Source organism: Sardina pilchardus, chromosome 20, assembly GCF_963854185.1.
Source record: "Sardina pilchardus chromosome 20, fSarPil1.1, whole genome shotgun sequence".
NCBI lineage: Eukaryota > Metazoa > Chordata > Actinopteri > Clupeiformes > Clupeidae > Sardina > Sardina pilchardus.
In genome coordinates this window covers 1518887-1537625 of record NC_085013.1, presented here as the reverse complement: position 1 = coordinate 1537625, position 18739 = coordinate 1518887, and positions in this window count along the sequence as shown.

Genomic DNA, 18739 nt, shown 5'->3' with positions numbered 1-18739 from the left:
ACACGCCTACTACGGAAGCAGGAGAGTAGAGATGTGATAGAACATGAGTATAACACGTGTGACAATACAGTTGACAATAAACGAAATAAAAGAAGACATCAGTTTCTTTATTGGACAACACAACATTTATGGCGACGAGGATTGAAAGGATTCAGGAGTCATCCAAATGGTCAGAAGAACACTAGAACCACAAGTTGTTGGATATACAATGGCACAAATATCACCACCTAACCCTCTGAACATGGGAGCTGTAGATTTGTATACGGAATATACTCTTTGGATGGACTCCTACAACATTTTTGAGATAGCCAGTGGATCCATACATCATGCGGATGAGGTGAGGAGAGCTACTTTGTTACACTGTATAGGCATGCCAGTGCAACGAATTTTTGCAAATCTGCCAGGTGTGAAAGGCACATATGCACAAGCAGTGCGCGCTCTAGATACCTACTTCACCCCTCGGAGGAATGTAGTTTTGGAAAGGCATAAATTCAGACAAAGAACACAAAGTCAGGAAGAGACCATTGATGCGTATGTGAATGCACTGAGAGAACTGGCTAGATCGTGTGACTTCGCGGCACTTGAGCCTGATATGATACGTGACCAAATCGTTGAGAAATGTGTCAATAAAAGACTGCGTGATAAATTGCTACAGGAAGAAGGGCTCACTTTGGACAGAACGCTAACGGTAGCGAGAGTTTTTGAAGCTGCACAGGCCGAAGCTAAGGCACTGTCCAGTCTGTCCGAAAGCAAACAGAGTGATAGTCACGTGAACTTCAATAGGAGCAGCCGCGCACCGCGCTATGCCTACGAAAAGAAGGGGAGAGGACGTGGAACAGACGCAGATAATGATGAAAGCGGTCCTACATGTCATAGATGCGGACTGTCTTCCCATAAAGCAGATGAATGTGGAGCTAGAACAGCTAAATGCCTGTACTGCAAGAAGATTGGTCATTATGCCAGAGTTTGTAGAAAGAAGAACAGCTCAACAGGAGAAAAAGAAAGCAGTAAAAGCAAAACTGACACACAGCAAGGGAAATCAGAAAAACCTGTTAGAGTAGTGAATGAGCAGACATCAGATGACTCAGATGAATTTGTTTATTCAATAAATCCTGAAGGCAAAGAGACAATCCAGATTAATGATCAAAAAGTGAAAATGATAATTGACACAGGAAGTAGCAGAAACTTCATAGGAGATGGTCTTTACAATAGACTGTTCAAAAGAAACACAAAGCTGAAACCGACAACGAAGAAGTTTTATGCATATGGACAGAACCCAGCTAACAATTTCTGGTTAGGAGAACGTTTTTAGAACGTTTTTTTCCTGGTTAGGAAAACGTTGCCTGAAAGTTGCGAAAGTTGCCACAAGGTTCCCCAGGAAAGTTTTCTTGACGAAAATACTACGTTTTTTTCTGGTTGTTTATTTTGGTTAGCAGAACGTTCTCCTACCCTTTAGGGAACTTTACTATATTTGGTTGCATTAACGTTCCCCTAACCTCCCAGCAACAAAGTGTAAAGGGGGAAAAAATATGTAGAATTAGAGTGACATCCTTGCATGGCTCGCTGCACACTCGCCGTCTGCGACGACAGCTTATCTGTAACCTGGGAGAGCGAACGTCTCTGATGGCTAAGGCAATGTATAGTAGGCTATATGAATCTTCACTTACCATTAGCTGCTTGCTGAACTGCGACGAATACGGCCCGTTAATATGACTATGTGTCAGCTAAGTATTTAAATGCGGTTAGGTCTAATACTTTCTTGTCTACGGTGTCTTTTCCTATAATAAACGATTAGTCAGATCAAAACATAAGCAGAGCAGGCGCTAGCCTAACACACTGTTTCAACATTCAAAACTGGCTGTTTTTATTGCATCGTATGCCATTAAAAGTCCTCGGTTCAGAATTATGATGGATTTTGGTTTATTTTGTTTTAAATTGGGACTGGGAATTGTGGGATCGGCTGAGTGAACAGCACAGTAACATAGGCTATAACTTGGACTACGTGTTAATATAAAACAATTCTCCCCCGGGAACATTGTGCTGTTTAAGATGCAGTCTCAACGTTTGAGAAATAATTCATTGGAGTCCTCATCATCATATTTTCATAACAAATAAAGCTTTAAAAACATGAATGCATTTCAGGTGCCACTCTAATCGATTATGGATTAATCCAAAACTATTCGTCAGATTAGTTAGCATGAAATCGTTGTGTGCCTGCCTGGGACTATGGCTAGCTAGCTCTTCCACCCGGTTCACCCTGTACAGTGTTTTTTAAAAGCCTGTTGGACTTAATGGAACAAGTGCATGGAGAACGATGGGAAGAATGTGATCGATACCATACAGCCAGCCTACGTGAGTAACTTTATATCTCTGTGTTATCCAAATGTCTTAAAGTTAGCGAGGTTGAGTCTGCTAAAACACCAACACCCCAGAACTCACGGACCCGAGATGAAAGTTTCTCAACCTAGTTTCTCGCGCTGGCCCCTTTAGCTGACGGGCTGGCTTTGGTCGGCCGAATATCAATCCAACAGAGGGGGGAAGAATAGAATAGGGCTATATGTCGATTTTGCAACAAATTATTCCGACTTTGCAGTGTGGCTGCTGGCCGTGTTCAATTGGAAACTCATAGAAACTCTGGGGCGATTTTCATCAATCAACCCCACGCACATCACCAGAGAATACCGATATGGTTATGCAAATAAGATACCTAAAAACAACTAAGTAGCAACGTTGTGTGAAAAGAGAAATGCAACCAGAATATAACGTTTTTTTCTTTAGTTGTAATAACGTTCGGGAAACTTTGATAATCTGGAGCTAACGTTCTCTCCAGGGTATTAGAAGGTTACTGATAAACTAACCACAGGAGAACCAGCGGCTAACGTTATTTGCTTGCTGGGATTCAACCAGAATATAACGTTTTTTTCTTTAGTTGTAAAAACGTTAGGGGAACGTTATTTGTTTTGACAACCTGGAGATAATGTTCTCTAAACGTTATTAGTAGGTTGCTGAAAAACGAACCATAGGGGAACCAAAAGCTAACGTTAGTGAAAGTTAGCAGAACGTTAATTGTTTGCTGGGAAAACACCTTTACCATGCATTGGTTTCTTTGAAGCAGGTCTTCGCTGGAAGGACAGTAAAATAAAGGATGAAGTCTATGTGATCAGAGGCAATGTAGAAGCATTGTTAGGAAGGATGTCTAGCTTCTCACTGAAAATATTGAACAGGAAAGAAACAGTCAAAGCAATAGAACATTCAGCAGAGAGATTTCAGAATCTGCTCAAAGAATATGAAGGACTTTTTAAAGGACTAGGAAAAGTGAATGGCTACACACACAAAGTAACTGTGGATACATCAGTACCACCCGTAGCACAGAAACTGAGACAAATTCCATATCACATGAAAGAAGCTGTGAATCAGGAATTAGACAAAATGCTTGAGCAGGATATCATAGAAGAAGTTAATGAAGGATCTGAATGGGTGTCAAATTTACTGCTCACACCAAAGAAAGACACAGCAGAGATGAGGCTATGCGTAGACCTCAGAGAGGCAAACAAGGCTGTCATTCGAGAAAGGCATCCCGTACCAACTGTTGACAGTATTTTGCAAGCGGTCTTGAGTTAGACCCAGAATCAAGAAAGCTGACAACATTCATTACACACAGAGGCTGTTACAGATACAAAAAGGTACCATTCGGATTGTCATCAGCACCTGAAGCCTATCAGAAGGCTATGGACTCTTTGATAAGTGGAATGCCTGGAATTGTATGCTACATGGATGATATGGTTCTGTATGCAGATGATGATAATCAGCTGGAAGAGAGACTGAGAAAAGTATTTCAAAGATTCCAAGAGAGAGGATTGCCACTTAACAAGGACAAATGTGTGCTGGGATTGAAACAGATTGAAATACTAGGACATGTCATTTCAGGAGAAGGAATAAAACCGGATCCAAAGAAAGTAGAGGCCATAAGCAAAGCACCCAGACCTGAGAATGTTGCACAACTCCGTTCATTCTTAGGCACATGTGGATATTTGATGAAGTTCATTCCAAACTATGCCAACCTATCAGAGCCACTTAGGAGACTGACAAGAAAAGGTCAAGAATGGCAATGGACAAAAGAGACTGAAAAGTCATTTTCTGACATGAAAAGAGCAATGGTAAGGCAACCATGCTTAGCCTACTTCAAGCTAGATGCACCAACTACTGTGATCTCTGATGCTAGTCCAATAGGATTAGGAGCTGTACTGCTTCAGAAACAGTCAAATGGTCAAAACAAACCGGTTGCTTATGCTAGCCGCTCACTGACCGCCACAGAGAGACGCTATTCGCAAATAGAACGGGAGGCTCTAGGATGCGTCTGGGCTGTAGAACACTTTCAAACATACTTATGGGGAAGCAAGTTTACTTTACAGACAGATCACAAACCTTTGATTTATATGTTTAATCCAGAAAAAGCAACAATGTTACCACCACGAATTCAGAGACTTGGGATGAGACTGCACCCTTTTGAATACACAATTGAACATATAGCAGGAAAGTGTAATGTAGCGGATTCTCTCTCAAGACTGCCTTTGTCTGTAACAGAAGACAATGAATATGTTGACACATATATGGACAGAGTACTTTCCGTCATCACAAGTGAAGTACCAGCCATGACACTCGATGACATCAGAAAAGACACACAAGAGGATGACCTACTACAACGACTCATTTCAATCATAGAAACGGGACAGTGGCCGACACAGGTGACTGAGGAAATGCAACCTTATAGAAGATGCTCAGACGAGTTATCAACACACAACGGATTGATCCTGAGGGCGCACAGGATTGTGCTGCCGAAAGGTAAAACAAAACAAGCAATGAACATAGCACATGAAACACATCAAGGTGTAGTGAGAACAAAACAATTTTTGAGACACAAATTCTATTGGCCAAATATGGACATTGATATAGAGAGGATGATCAGGAATTGCAATGCTTGCGTTCTGAATCAACCACTACATGAAGATCAGCCACTCCAACTGCTTGAGTTACCTCCAAAGCCTTGGACAAAGTTAGGTATAGATCTCGTTGGTCCGATAGGCACCCAGTACATACTGACTGTCATTGATTACTATACGTCTTATCCTGAAGCGGTAGTTTTGTCAGACATATCATCACAAACTGTCATCGGTGAACTGATGAAAATCTTTGCACGCTTTGGATACCCTCTAGAGGTCGTGACTGATAATGGCAGACAATTTGTGGCGAATCTTTTTGAAGTTTTTCTTAAAGCTTGTGGAATCAAACACATTAAGGCGTCTCCCTACTACCCTAAGAGTAATGGCAAAATAGAACGTTTCCATCGATACCTGAAAAAGGCCTTCAGGGCAGCCAAATGTGAGGGAAAGAACTGGAAAGAGGAACTGCCAAAGATTCTCATGGCTTATCGCGCAACTACCCACAGAGCATCAGGTGAAACTCCAGCCTACCTTATCTTTGGAAGGGATATGCGCACAAAACTACCAACCTTGGAGAAGGAAGAAAATGAGGAATGCGTTATCAGAAAGCATCATGATGAATACAAAAGCAAAATGAAAGAATATGCAGATAAGAAACATGGAGCAAAAGAACATAATTTCAAAATAGGAGACATTGTACACATTGCAAGCTTGGAGAACAGCAAACTAGATGCAAAATACAAAGATGCTCGCTATGTCATACTAAGAAATACTTCTGACACTTCTTTTGAACTGGTCAATACTGAAAATGGAACTCTCGTGATAAGGAATGTCAAGCACCTCCGACATGCACCCTTGCCACTGGAGTTTAACATCCCTGAACCAGTGATACCAAACCTGGGCATGAGAGAGCCTGAGGATACATCACAAACACAGCACCTGCCTGCGGTAGAGATTCCTGAAGACACTGTGATTGTACCACCAGAACCTCAACCACCAGATCAACCAACCACCAGATCAGGGATGGTTGTCAAGAAACCAGCCCGCTTCAGAATGTGAAAATTGTCTTTGATAATACAGAAGAGATGTATTTCTGTTTATGTTTATGATATAGAATACTTATGTTAAAGTAAAAGAAATGGAAGATTTGATTTGAAACATTAAGAATGTGAGATTTTACTTTAAGACAACAGGTTAAAAGGTTGATACTACAATGTTAGAGTTACATGTATTTTGTAGTGTTAGAAAAAAAAAAAACTACAAAGGGAGGAAAATGTAGTATAGTTAAGGACACGCCTACTACGGAAGCAGGAGAGTAGAGATGTGATAGAACATGAGTATAACACGTGTGACAATACAGTTGACAATAAACGAAATAAAAGAAGACATCAGTTTCTTTATTGGACAACACAACACATGCCTTAAGTTCGTCTTCTGTCTACAATATGCTCTGCTGTGGTCTAGTCACCAACTGATTATGAACAGGTTGAAGAAAAAGAAGAATGGATTTTGGCGTGACATTTGTTGTGTCTGCGTCAGAGCGTGAGATTGATGCTGAAATCGTGAGTGTCACGGCGGGAGCGTGAGAGTTGGCAACCCTGATTTTATCCAAATACAAAGACATTTGATGTTAGAGTATGGTCTTTGTCCTTTCTTTGTTCTTCGATTTATGAGTATGGTGCTTGGTGCATGGTTTTACTCAAGCATTTGTGCTTATTTAACAACTTGAGCCTGTTTCTGTTTATCTAGATGCCACCCTTGAATTAACCAGTGCCCCACTAGGGCCACCCTTGTTACAATTCTCTAGAATCGCCACTGTCTAGCTTGAATTTTGGGTAGTCTGAACGGCACAAAACCGCATGAAATGCGATTTTTCCAATGCTGATTCGCACCACATACGGAGGTGGTTTCAATATCACTTACTATCGGATATGACTCAATCTGAACAGTTGAACAACTTGAATAGGATTTCAACGTGCCCCTTTCGTCATTTGCACTGCGACAAACAATTGCAACGTAATTCTGAGTGACGGAAGTGATTGATTGATTGATTCAGCGCGTGCGCCAGGGCTACCAGCAAAACAAAAACCAACGTTAGACTCAAGTCATCATTTTATGGTGAAACATGGAAAACTGGGGGTGACGAGGTATTTGCGCCGCGGCTACGCATAATAAGTTGGAAAATTTCAAAAATAAATCCACTTTCATCCATGACGACTTGGTTGTGTACAACTCTACCTTATGAATCCAGGTGTGTGTAATTTATATCGGATCTGAGCATTGCACGCCAAGATCGGATGTGATCACTTGCAATATGCAATGAGAACAGTCAGTCAGAAAGATCCGGTTCTGATCGGATATGCAAGACATCCGATTTCGACTGCCAGTGTGAACTAAGCCTTAGTCATTACGGGGGTTAAGGCAAGTGACCCAATACTTTTGGCAATATAGTTTAGTTTCTATAGGGATAGACTGTAGATGAGTTGTGTCAAGTTAGGTGTTGATTGGACATTTGTGAGAGGAGTAGGCTTGTTAAGGCTAAGTGTTTTTGATGAAATTCAATATGGCAGAAAATAATCATTGGTGGAAACTGAGTCATAGAATGCGTTGACCTCGGCTTGGTCAAAGGATTCCAACGGTACCAGCCAACAGTGAAAGCACGTCCAACTTTGGCCTGTTGGTGGCGCTAGTGCACTCGAGCTGCCAAGATGAAACTTGGTGACATGAATGATGGGACTCCCCAATCGTTGTGCCAGATTTCACAACTTTTTACGAGATGGTTCTATGGGCTGACATAGACTTCAATGGTAGATGAAAGATGTCGCTGCTTGGCCCCAAATGATGACACTGGGACAATGAGGGTAGTGGGTAGAATTTGCCTCTGCTATCCAGACATTTACACAAGGGATGTACTGTAGTAACTGCCTTCAGAAAAGTGAAGACAGGCCACATTTAGGCTATTACAGTACATGCGACCGAGTGAAAGAAAAACTGTAATTGTCCCGTCAAAAAGGGTTTGAAAGACAAAGTGGGAGAATACACAGGCAGGCTATGCAAGTGGCAGAAATATTTTGAGCAGGAACCAACCAGTCCCAATAGTTGTCACCAAGCTTATATACAAAAACGACACGGGAAGTACCTGCTAGCTTTGGTGTGGGCACTAACTGACAGGAAATATTCCATTCTGCTACACATGGCACACTTGCCCTTACTCTATTTTACTCTTATCTTTCACATACATTACATGCATTAAGACCTGACCACACACATACAAACACACCTCCATACACTCTTTCATCCTTCCAGCAGATCCGATTTGCCTACACGTTTGTTTTTCATCAAATTGGCTTGCATAGTGTACTGATCTCTTATAGCCAGCCTCCTCAATCATACCAAAATTCTTAACAAATAGAATATATAAAAGTTACGTAACTTAAATAGCTGTTAGTCTTTTAAAAACAGTCCCTTCTATTCTTTTGACATTCAAAAAGTGGCATGGCTGTTTACCTGCCTGATGCTGAGTCATGTTGATCTCATGGATGGGTAAATGTTTATTGTTGTATACTCCAGTTAAACTCTAGAAAGCCTCTGAGGCACCTTTGGGTGGAGGAGACCACAGCCACAGGCCTAGACATGCTGTGTGAGGGAGAAATGAATGGGTTCCTCCGAGATGCTAAACATGGTGCATCAGCTAGAGGAGATCCATAGTGTCCAGTTAGATTATTCAAACACAGACCTTCAACCTTATGCACATCAGATTCTAGTAATGACAACATTCTGATCCAGTGGATATTTTATGTTCTGACATGGTGTCAATGTTGTTGAAACAAATTGATTCAAATAATGTCAGCATTCTGATAGTCAGAATTAAATTATTGAAACAAGTATCTCAGGTGAGGAAGTGAGGGAGGCAGGTAGAGGATTCAGGACAAATCACCTGCAGAGGGAAGCATGAGGTTCTCGCTCACTCTGTTCCCATTTCTCTCACTTCCCCTCACCCTGTCTAAACTTCTGCACTGGGGACTAAAAGTGCCAGGGAGGACCAGGCCAAGCCTCAAATCAATGTGTGCAGGTCACTGACCAGCACAGCGCAAATCTTTCCACAAATCAGTCCTCCAGCACATCATAAACATGCTCTGGATCTATCTCCTTGGATCGCTTCTTGTGGTAAATCCATTTGCAGAGGCAGGTATGCTTTTCATTTATAGATCACGCATGATAATCATGATATGAAGAATGTCCATTGTGCGTTACTTTCAAAATGACTTCATGGATAATAAGCACTTAAGGCCAATCACAACCATCATATTAAAAGGCATCATAATGCATTGTCAGAGGTTTTCCTTATGGTCAGTGTGGATGCACATGTTGGTATAGTTACTGTACAGTAATTATAGGTTTTGTTTGCTGTGGGGATGTGCCTTAAGTGTAGATATTCAAGTTATGTTCTAGCTAATGTTTATATTTCATGTAGTCAAACGCAAGCCTTTCACATGGATATATAACTGCCTCATTTGAATTTGTAATATTAATGTGGACAACATTTTATGACACTCTTTCTTGTTTGTTTCTGGTTACTTTGAAGTTCTGACGGCCTTCACCAAACATGGTAGGATATCTGATTACTCTCTGACCTTGTTCTTCACTTTAATTTTGTACTTATACTTCATCAAGTGGTGTGGACTGAAAGAACAATGCATCAGGGAAATCATGTCTCCACAAGAAACTCCTGGACCATGGGTTTATGTTTTGTTAAAAGACAATTTTGCTTTGTTGTTAAGTGGATGAAAGTTTTTGCTGTGCTTGCATGATTCAGTCCTGACTTCTCTATGTTGTAAATCAGTTGATAATGAATACAAGTATGGACACTAATGCATTTAACAAAAGAGGGAAGCCTAGAAGCCTGGCTTCTTCACTGCCAGGGAGCTGGGAAGTACAGTATGTTGAAACCCTGGAGTGGATGTTACTCTCTTCCCTTTTTGCACTTCCACATAGCAAACATCTCTAGGGAGGCTAGCCACGGAGCCCACATATTTGTGAAAGGCCAGAATGCCACATCATCTTCAGGTAGAATGCCTTAACTTTTCAATGTGATTGAACAGGTTCATTTTTTCAACTGGTCACATGCTTTACTCTAAAGATCACATCTGAGACTCCATAAGATGTAATTGTTGTAGGCTTCATACATTTTTGTATTCATGATTTTAATTTTGCACTATTGATACCACATGTGAGTTGTTCTTGTGCGAGTTATGTTCTTATTTTGTAAAAACCCAAAATTGGAGTTTAGAAACACAGGGTGCACCGTGGGCACAGACCACAGAGTTGGCTGCAGCTGCACTGGTCCTGAGCCTGCTGGCCTTGCTCTTCCTCGTGGCACTGGTGCTGTGGCTCTGGGTCCACCGGATCAAAGACACATCCACCCCAACCACCAGAACCGCTGAGCCAAACGACTATGGTGAGTGGACAAAAATCCACATGTTAAATTAGTTTGTGAGATTATGAAATGAAACCACTTTTATTTCATACGAATAACTGTCCATATTTCCCTTGTTTTGGTCCACCTGTGCTTGTTTCCACCTGACCAAAGGCTCAAAGTAAGTTTCTCTTTCAAATGAGCTTCAGTTGTCTTTGTGGGGTTGAATTGTCACATATATTTTTTCCTGTATAATCATACTGTTTCTAGTGTATTGCAGAGAGATTGTTTTGTTAATATAAGTCTGAATCTGAATACATACATTTCTATAGCCTGATAAACCAGCCTAAATGGATTGGATGTCTAATTTAGTCTGGCCTCGATGAATGGATACAACGGAACATTGTTGATGAGCACAACCCGTTGTCTTTCAAACCGTGTCTGTGTCTATAGGCCAACGCTCCCTCAAAACCCCGCCCCAGAGCCCTCTGCCTCGCCCGCGTTGATTCAAAACACATCTCTGCGTTGTGATTGGTTTAGTTGCCATCTGCCAGATTCAGGGCAGTGTTTTCAAAATGTACAGTGGTCCGAGGCCAGACCCAAATGCAGGCAAAACATTTTGCCGTCCAGCAGTTGGCGCTGGTTTTCCAGGCTAACATTTCTATGCAATGTCACAAAAAAATGCGCGCGCAAACAAGGGGCAGAAAACACCATGAATATCATTAAGCAGCTGCTCTCCATAAAAAAAATTAAATTAATTTTAGTGCCGATACAGAGCAGGGGTCCAAGCAATATTTTTGGGAAGGAAGAAAACATGCGCTCACTTTGCAAAATCGAGCTCTCGTTTTACTATATCGTGCACTCGTTTAAGTAGAGCGTGCTCTCGTTTCCTTACATTGTGCACCCGTTTTCCTTAAACGTGCGCTCACAGTACTACATCATGGTCTCGCTAATCTAAAATGTGCACTCGTTTAAGTTTTTCTTAGAGAGCTCGTTATTTAAAAAACGTGGCCACGATTTATAGCTTATAATGTGCGCACGTTAGATCATAGAACATGGTGAGCACTATCCAATTTGCTGTTACAGTTGTGACAAGTAGGCCTTGGGTCAGTTTGAGGCATTGTGAAAGACATGGATCCACTAAGGGTTTACCATGGGTTAGGTATGTATTTCACACAATGAAATACTGGCAACTTTAGCAACTCAGCATGGTATAGTTGTAAGTGCAAGTATATGTTGCGAACAAGCGGTCTTCACTGCTGTGGCTATGATGACATAGGTCCCGATTTTATTTTAGGCCAACTCCAAGGTCCCAGGAGGTTTCATGGTTATTATTGGATGCACAAAAAATGTCTAGAGAACGAGCTCGATTTAATAAAATGAGAGCGAGGGCTCAATTTTATAAAACGAGGGCATGATTTAATGAAAACGATCATGCTCACATTTTTATCAAATCGTGCGCCCGTTTTAAGAGAAACTAAAATGAGTGCACATTTTAGATTAGCGAGACCACAATGTAGTACTGTGAGCGCACGTTTAAGGAAAACGGACGCACAATGTAATGAAACGAGAGCACGCTCTACTTAAACGAGTGCACAATTTAGTAAAACGAGAGCTCGATTTTGCAAAGTGGGCGCACGTTTTCTTCCTTCCCAAAAAATATTGCTTTGACCCCTCTAGGGCTCCGTATGCCGAAAACAGCACCATTCGAAATGACGATGGTGCGGGAATGTTCAGGAATGTAAAGTAATGCATTTCTTTGCCAAAAAACACCAAAACCAGTAGAAAGACGATATTATATCAATAATAAAAACGAACGACAAACTCTGAAATGAGATGTTATCATCATTTAGACAACAGTGGCATACAAAAAAATACCGATCGTACACCAGCTGGTTATTAGGTTAACTTTATATATTGTTGTGACCGGCCACCTGGCGTCTTCTGCCCCACGTCTACGCACGCATCTAGTTTTGTTGGTAAATGGGAAATACATGTATATGATGTCTGAAATGTTTGTGGGTTTGTGATATGCAAAAGATGTGAAGTCACACAAAGTATTTTTTTGCTGTGCACACATTCCTCTGTGTTTGGTCTATTTCAGAAACCCTCACAGTTCTCTAGCAGATGATGGAGAAATCTACATGAACAGTTTGGAGATCGAGAAGGCATACTCCGACCTGAATCCCAGATTCAGAGTGGAGGACCAAAGCTATGCCACACTGGCTTGAGAAGATAGGATTAAAAAATAACACTCAAACTCAACTTCAACTACGTAGATGAGACCTGTCTGAGAGAATCTTAACAATTTGACAACTATGCTACATCTACACTGAATAAAGAAGACAGCAGAGTGTTTTATGAAGGAGAGCTTAATTGTACATATTCCTCAGAGAGAATCTAAGATGATATAATCTGTGGGACACTACTCTTGAGCTGCACACCAACCCTTGTGGTTTCAAGATCGAGAACCAAAACTATAAGGACACACCCCAACACAGAAAGAAAAACTGGTAGAAACATGTTTCTGCATGTTTAGTTCCTCTTTGTTTGTTCCTCTTTGCCCAAATACATGTTTTTTTTGTTTTCACTCTCTCCTATCTAACAATTGCACTTCCTCTTCCATCAGTCATCTTTGCCGTTGCACGTTTAAGTAATTACAAATGAAAGTTACATGTCAACAAGACAGAGGTCTGAAAAACACTGCTCCCACTATATAGCAAATAATAGAATACTAAGAGGAGTATCGTTCTGTATCCATGATGGTAGTTTCACTGGACCTAAACAAACTTTGAAGTAGCTTCAATAGATACTGTTGGCATAAAGGTGAAATTAAGGGGTAGGCATGCTAACTGCACACAATGGGAGTCAATGGGAAAAAAAGGCTAGCACTTACACTTACATTTGTTTTAAATTAAGACGGGGTTCAGGTTGTTTCTGAACACAATGGTTTCAAGTGATTGTGTTAAAGTGTAACTCTCCCTTTACCAGCTCCTCTCAAAGGACAGTCCATATAAGGCGATTATGTGATGTGAGATCTCAACTTTCCTCCGTAAGTCCAGTTGGTAAGTGTTCCTTTACAGTCTTCTGTAATAAACTTTGGGTTTGCAACGTATGTTGTTGGTGCTTTGTTTTATGTGTAGAGACCCTGAGCTACTGACAAGGTTTAGTGCTGTCAGAAAATCAGGTGCTTGCAGTGCTGTAGGGTGTAAATCCTTTTTGGTGCTCTTCAGTGCAGGGCAGGCTTGTGCACAATTTCCGAATTTTAAAATTGGCCTCCTCCATTCAATTAGGGGGAATTCTCCCATGCGCGTAAGGGAGCGTAAGTCCAAAAAAACGCGCAACTGCGCACATTTCCCTCTAAGTGAATTCTGCCATCCACTTAAATCGGCCATTTACGCGTGGTAGAGAGAGTTGCGCGTTTGGGTGGAGCAACCCCAAAATCTGGGCGTTTCTTATATATACAACTCTTGCGCGCATTCTGCCATGGCTTAAAGGTATACTATGCAGGATTGGCGCTTTCATCGCCGGTTTCACTTTCACTTTTCATTTTTGCTCGTTTTATGCTTGCATATTTCTCTGCAGAGCTTCCCCTACAGCTTTAGCGTGTATATTTGACAAAACTCCTGAATCGGTCAGTCTGCCGTGCCTTTTCATGAGACTTTACATGACACTTCCTGGAGTAGAGCATGGGTGCGTGCCCGGTGTCTCCTGAAGTTGCAAGTGTGGTTTTACCGCTACAGACCACTAGAGCGGCCAAAAAAAACACCGTTCGACCGGTAATGACCCATTTAATCATATACAACAGTATGGAACGAATTGATTAACTGAAAAACGTTGCATAGTATACCTTTAAGCAACTTTTCCTGCTACGCACTCTGGAGGGCTGGAATAAGGTCGAGCACCACTACAAGGTGAAATAGCATATTGCTCATGTCGGCAGAAGGCCTAGTTGTAAATACATGTAGGCAACACGGAATTTACAAATTGACATTACAGTATCAAATGTGATGCTTATAAACTGATACAGCTTCATGTTTTCCGCATTACAGTGTCACACGGTGGCATATTTCACGCCATTACCTTCACTGGCTTCATAGGCTACATTGTTAAATAGTGAAAATCCTGTTATAATCACCCACTTTCTGTATTGGAGCTTACCGATTATGCATCTTCAGTTTTAACTTGACGAGAAGTCATAATCCCATTGCATACTTCGTTCGAATCTGTCCGTTTCTTTCCAACTTCACCGAAATCATCCATACATTTGCTCAGACGTCTACACTATAGTGGAGCAGCATAGTTTATTCTCTCGTCTTTTCGTTCTCTCTACTGTGTTCGAAGCTGCAGATGTCAGTCTACATATTTCTTAGCATAGATAAATTGATATTATGTGAGGCAGCTGTCAGCGAAACCTTTTTGTCAACCGTGAGTTTTTGAATTATAAATCTACACACCTCAAGCACGTCTTGATATGACTCTTTATAAACAAACGTCAAAGCAAAAGTGAAATTTCGTTAAGTAATTTCTTTGTTAAGCTATGTGATGACACCATTTTACTGTAGGCAGTTCTTTATTCAGTTCACCTTGCATATGTTTTCGAAATCAAAGACTGGTTGGTGTTCTTTCTTGATTTAAATGGTACTCAGAAGGTCAATGAGAAAGTCCACGTTCCACGTTTTCATATCAACCTAAATTGAGGAGGTGGTAGATAAGTCTGGTTATTTTTTAAATAAATCACGCCTCTTTCATAAGGCCGCCTTGATTTGGAATTTACGCTATGTGGGAGTGTCATAAGCTGGGACGGCAGAATGCGCGTAAAACATTGGTGTGCAACAGGCACGCGTTAAAAAAAAAAGCTTAAGCGCTGTTTACGTGCGAAGGGGAGAAGTCCCCCCTTAATGAATTGGAATTTGAATTGAATTGGCCCCATCCCACAGGAAGTTGTATTTGAATTTGAATTGGAATGACAGGAGGAGGAGTTCAATTAATGCAATTCAAAACAATTCCACAGTTACACAACAGGAAGAATGTGTTGAATCTCACATACATTCCGTTTTAGGAGGTTTGCTTTGGAAATGTAATTGGTTACTGTTTTCAGTTATAAGTTGTGTGTTTTTTGCGATCATATATGACATAATGTGAAACTTCATTAAACACTACCCTTACATTTTGTATATGAATTTATTTGAATTTCATTGAATTCTACTTCCTTTAGTTCATATTCAAATTGTAATTCTAATTAAAATTGAGTCATTCTCAATTCAATTCTGAATTTTGCACAAGCCTGCATGGTGCAGGGATTACAGATATGGTAAAATAAGAGAGATTAGAGGCACTCAATTTTTTATTTTTTTTCCCTTAAAGGCTAGGTTTGAATTTGGTACAGTAATTCCGCTCAGTTTTCATTTCCCTTCACTACGTAGTCTGGGTCTGTGGTATATTCACAGGTTTTCTCAAGAGAAAAAAGTGCAGGTCCAAGCGAACAGAGGGAGTAGCTGAGAACGATGACGTTGAGGTGTTCTAGTTTGAGCATGTCACGTCCACGACCAAACATTAGTGATTGGTTATGGCAGATCTGAGTGACTCTGGTCAAATCCAATCGTTTTAAACATCAACAGAGTATCCACATTCAAAGAAGTTCATGCTTGGCAATGGAAAGTGGTCAGACTCTCTGTACATTAAGAATGTACAAGAATATGGTAGGACCAGGCTAGCTTAGGCCTACTGTTAACATTAAACAGCAACTAGGCTCAAGGACGGTTTTAGCCTACATTTTGGTGGGCTGGTCGAAATCTTGGGTGGGCAATATGGCAAAGCAGTTTTTATAAAAATAATATGTTGCCATTCGTATTTTATTTTGTTGAAGAAAATGGCTTTGTACTTTGTATCAAAATACGTTAGGTGTGTATTTTTGTAGTTGTAGTGGCATCATAAAAATGCAAACCAATGATTGCAGCCTCTGACTGGTGCTGACCCAGAGTTGTTGGGATAAGAACATTGAGATTCAGGAAGATAATCCAGTGCAAGATGAGGAACGTGTACATTGCTCAATGCTCACACACACTAGCATGGCATAGCCCTCCGTAAGCTTCCGCTCAATTTTCATTTCCCTACAGCATTACTGGGTCTGGGTCTGATCCCATTGAACTCGATTTCTCAGGATGCATTCCATCCTGAGCAATCAGCGAACAGCGGGGATGGAGGGAGGCGGGTGTTAACAATGACGTCGAGCATATGCACGTTGTAGTCTCTAGCTCGTCACGACCAAACGTTAGCGATTGGGTAAAGTCAGGCCCAATCTTCAACAGAGTTCACGCCTCCTGCCTGAAATCCATTCTGAATGGAGTAGGTCCATATCCTTTATAGGATATTAGTACGAGGATTTGGTATGACCAGGCTACACACACACCAACCTTATGTTTCTTGTGAACTTCCAATTACATGGAACCGGTTATGTGGTTGCCCTGCAACAAGTTGCCCCATGTACAGTATCATTTAAAACAATGCTATTTTTTAATTTATTTTTTATAATTATATAATAATAATGATAATCATAATATTGTTAACTTTGATCATCCAATTGGAAGACATGGAAACAGATATATGGTTAGCATGCACACACAATGTAAGAGCTACTTTCTACCACTTGACAAGTTCAGAGACTTTTTGAGTGCATCTCTGATACAGAATTTAGGCTATGACATGTAACATCATGTAATGTAAAGTTTTAAAAACTCTTTTGAAGACATGACTGAAAGACAGTCAAGCTTGTGATCATTGATCTTTGTTTTTCACTTAGGTTTTATTTTACTTGTAATGTTAATCCTGTTGTCTTTTCATCTTGTCTGTGTTTTTACTGTGCTTGAACATCCTGCCCAGGTCTACAGGTGCAAATTAGCTATTTAGCTAACTCTGGTATAGAAGCTATTCTATGCATGGTCCCTGTCAAACAAAACCAATAAACTAAACTAAAACTAAACAGGCAAGTCAGTATATTGATCTGTTGACTGTTTGCAGGTAATGGCGTGTCTCATAGGCAGAGAAAAGCTGTTGCACACTGTCCACTTAATCAACAGAGTAAATGCACTGTTGAAGGAATAGATTAAATTGAAAGATATAGAAGATTTGCAAAGTGTATTTTACATTAGATTTTACAAAGATGTATTTTATTTGAAATACATTTGTCCATCCTTGCCAATAGGTAGAGCGCCTAGGCAGTCAGGTAGTTTACACTCTGGGGGCATATTTAAAATCATGCCCCCAATAGTATAGCACTGTAGCCTGACTACGTCATCCTCACGATTCTGATGAAATGATGTAGGCGGGGCTAAAGTTTGGCTGCACCCAGGCTAATAGCACTGTTATGTAAGCTGCTTGGCTATTCTGTTGGCTGCAGCAAGTTAGGTGCTTTTACCATGTAGGCTATAAAATCATCTACCTTGTCTGATTTGTGGAACTATTACCTACAACCCTTTGGAGGTGAATAAAGAATGTAATTGGGGAAGTTGATGTGAGCGATTGTATGGAGACTAGAGCTCTAGTGCTGTAGACGCCAGGCTGGCATTTCATTTAGCCTGGGCATCTGAATTCTCGTTTGTGCATGAATGTGCGTGCATGGAGGGCGGGACTTATGGTTGTATATGTTCAAAATCTGCCGGCCGTTTTGCGAATTCCGTACCCAACCTTTAAATGAAAAAATTAGGAAATATTCAACCAGAGACGGTTATTAAAGTATCTTTGATTCAACCTTTAAGGACTTCAATTTTCTTTGTGAATGAATAATGTATTGTAAAAAATAAATGTTTTCCTTAAAATACACAAGTGCTGGAACGCCTATGTTAAATTGCCATAGAGGCAGGCAGATTTCTATTTTTAAAGGCCAGTTATTTCATGGATCCAGGACACTACACCTGATAAAGTCCTGTTGGCCTTTGGAGTTAAAATAACCCCACATTAACGCTATACCCTTCACCAAACCAAGATTGGCATGGTTTTATTTCAGTTAGCCTATTAGCTGGTGTCATTCTCATTGAGCTCAATGCAAACTAATGACATTAAAAAGTGAGTGGATCCTGTCCCACCCTCATCTTATGTTTGTTGGCGTGTTGTTGCAAAATCCGAACATGTTATGCAAAGAAACTGCATACAGGGAATCTTATTGTTGAAGTCAGACATGATTGTCATCCAAACATCTTGTATATTGATCCGTACTGTGCACTGATTCGTGCTGTCAAAACTCTGCATATCCTCTATGTCTCTGGTCCTGTGCTGTACTGTGAGAGAACACTAGAGTGCCGAAACCCATGTGTGCTGCTTTTATCGATATATTTAACAATATCTTTTGCATTTCTTATCCAAACATGATGATGTGACTGAAGTT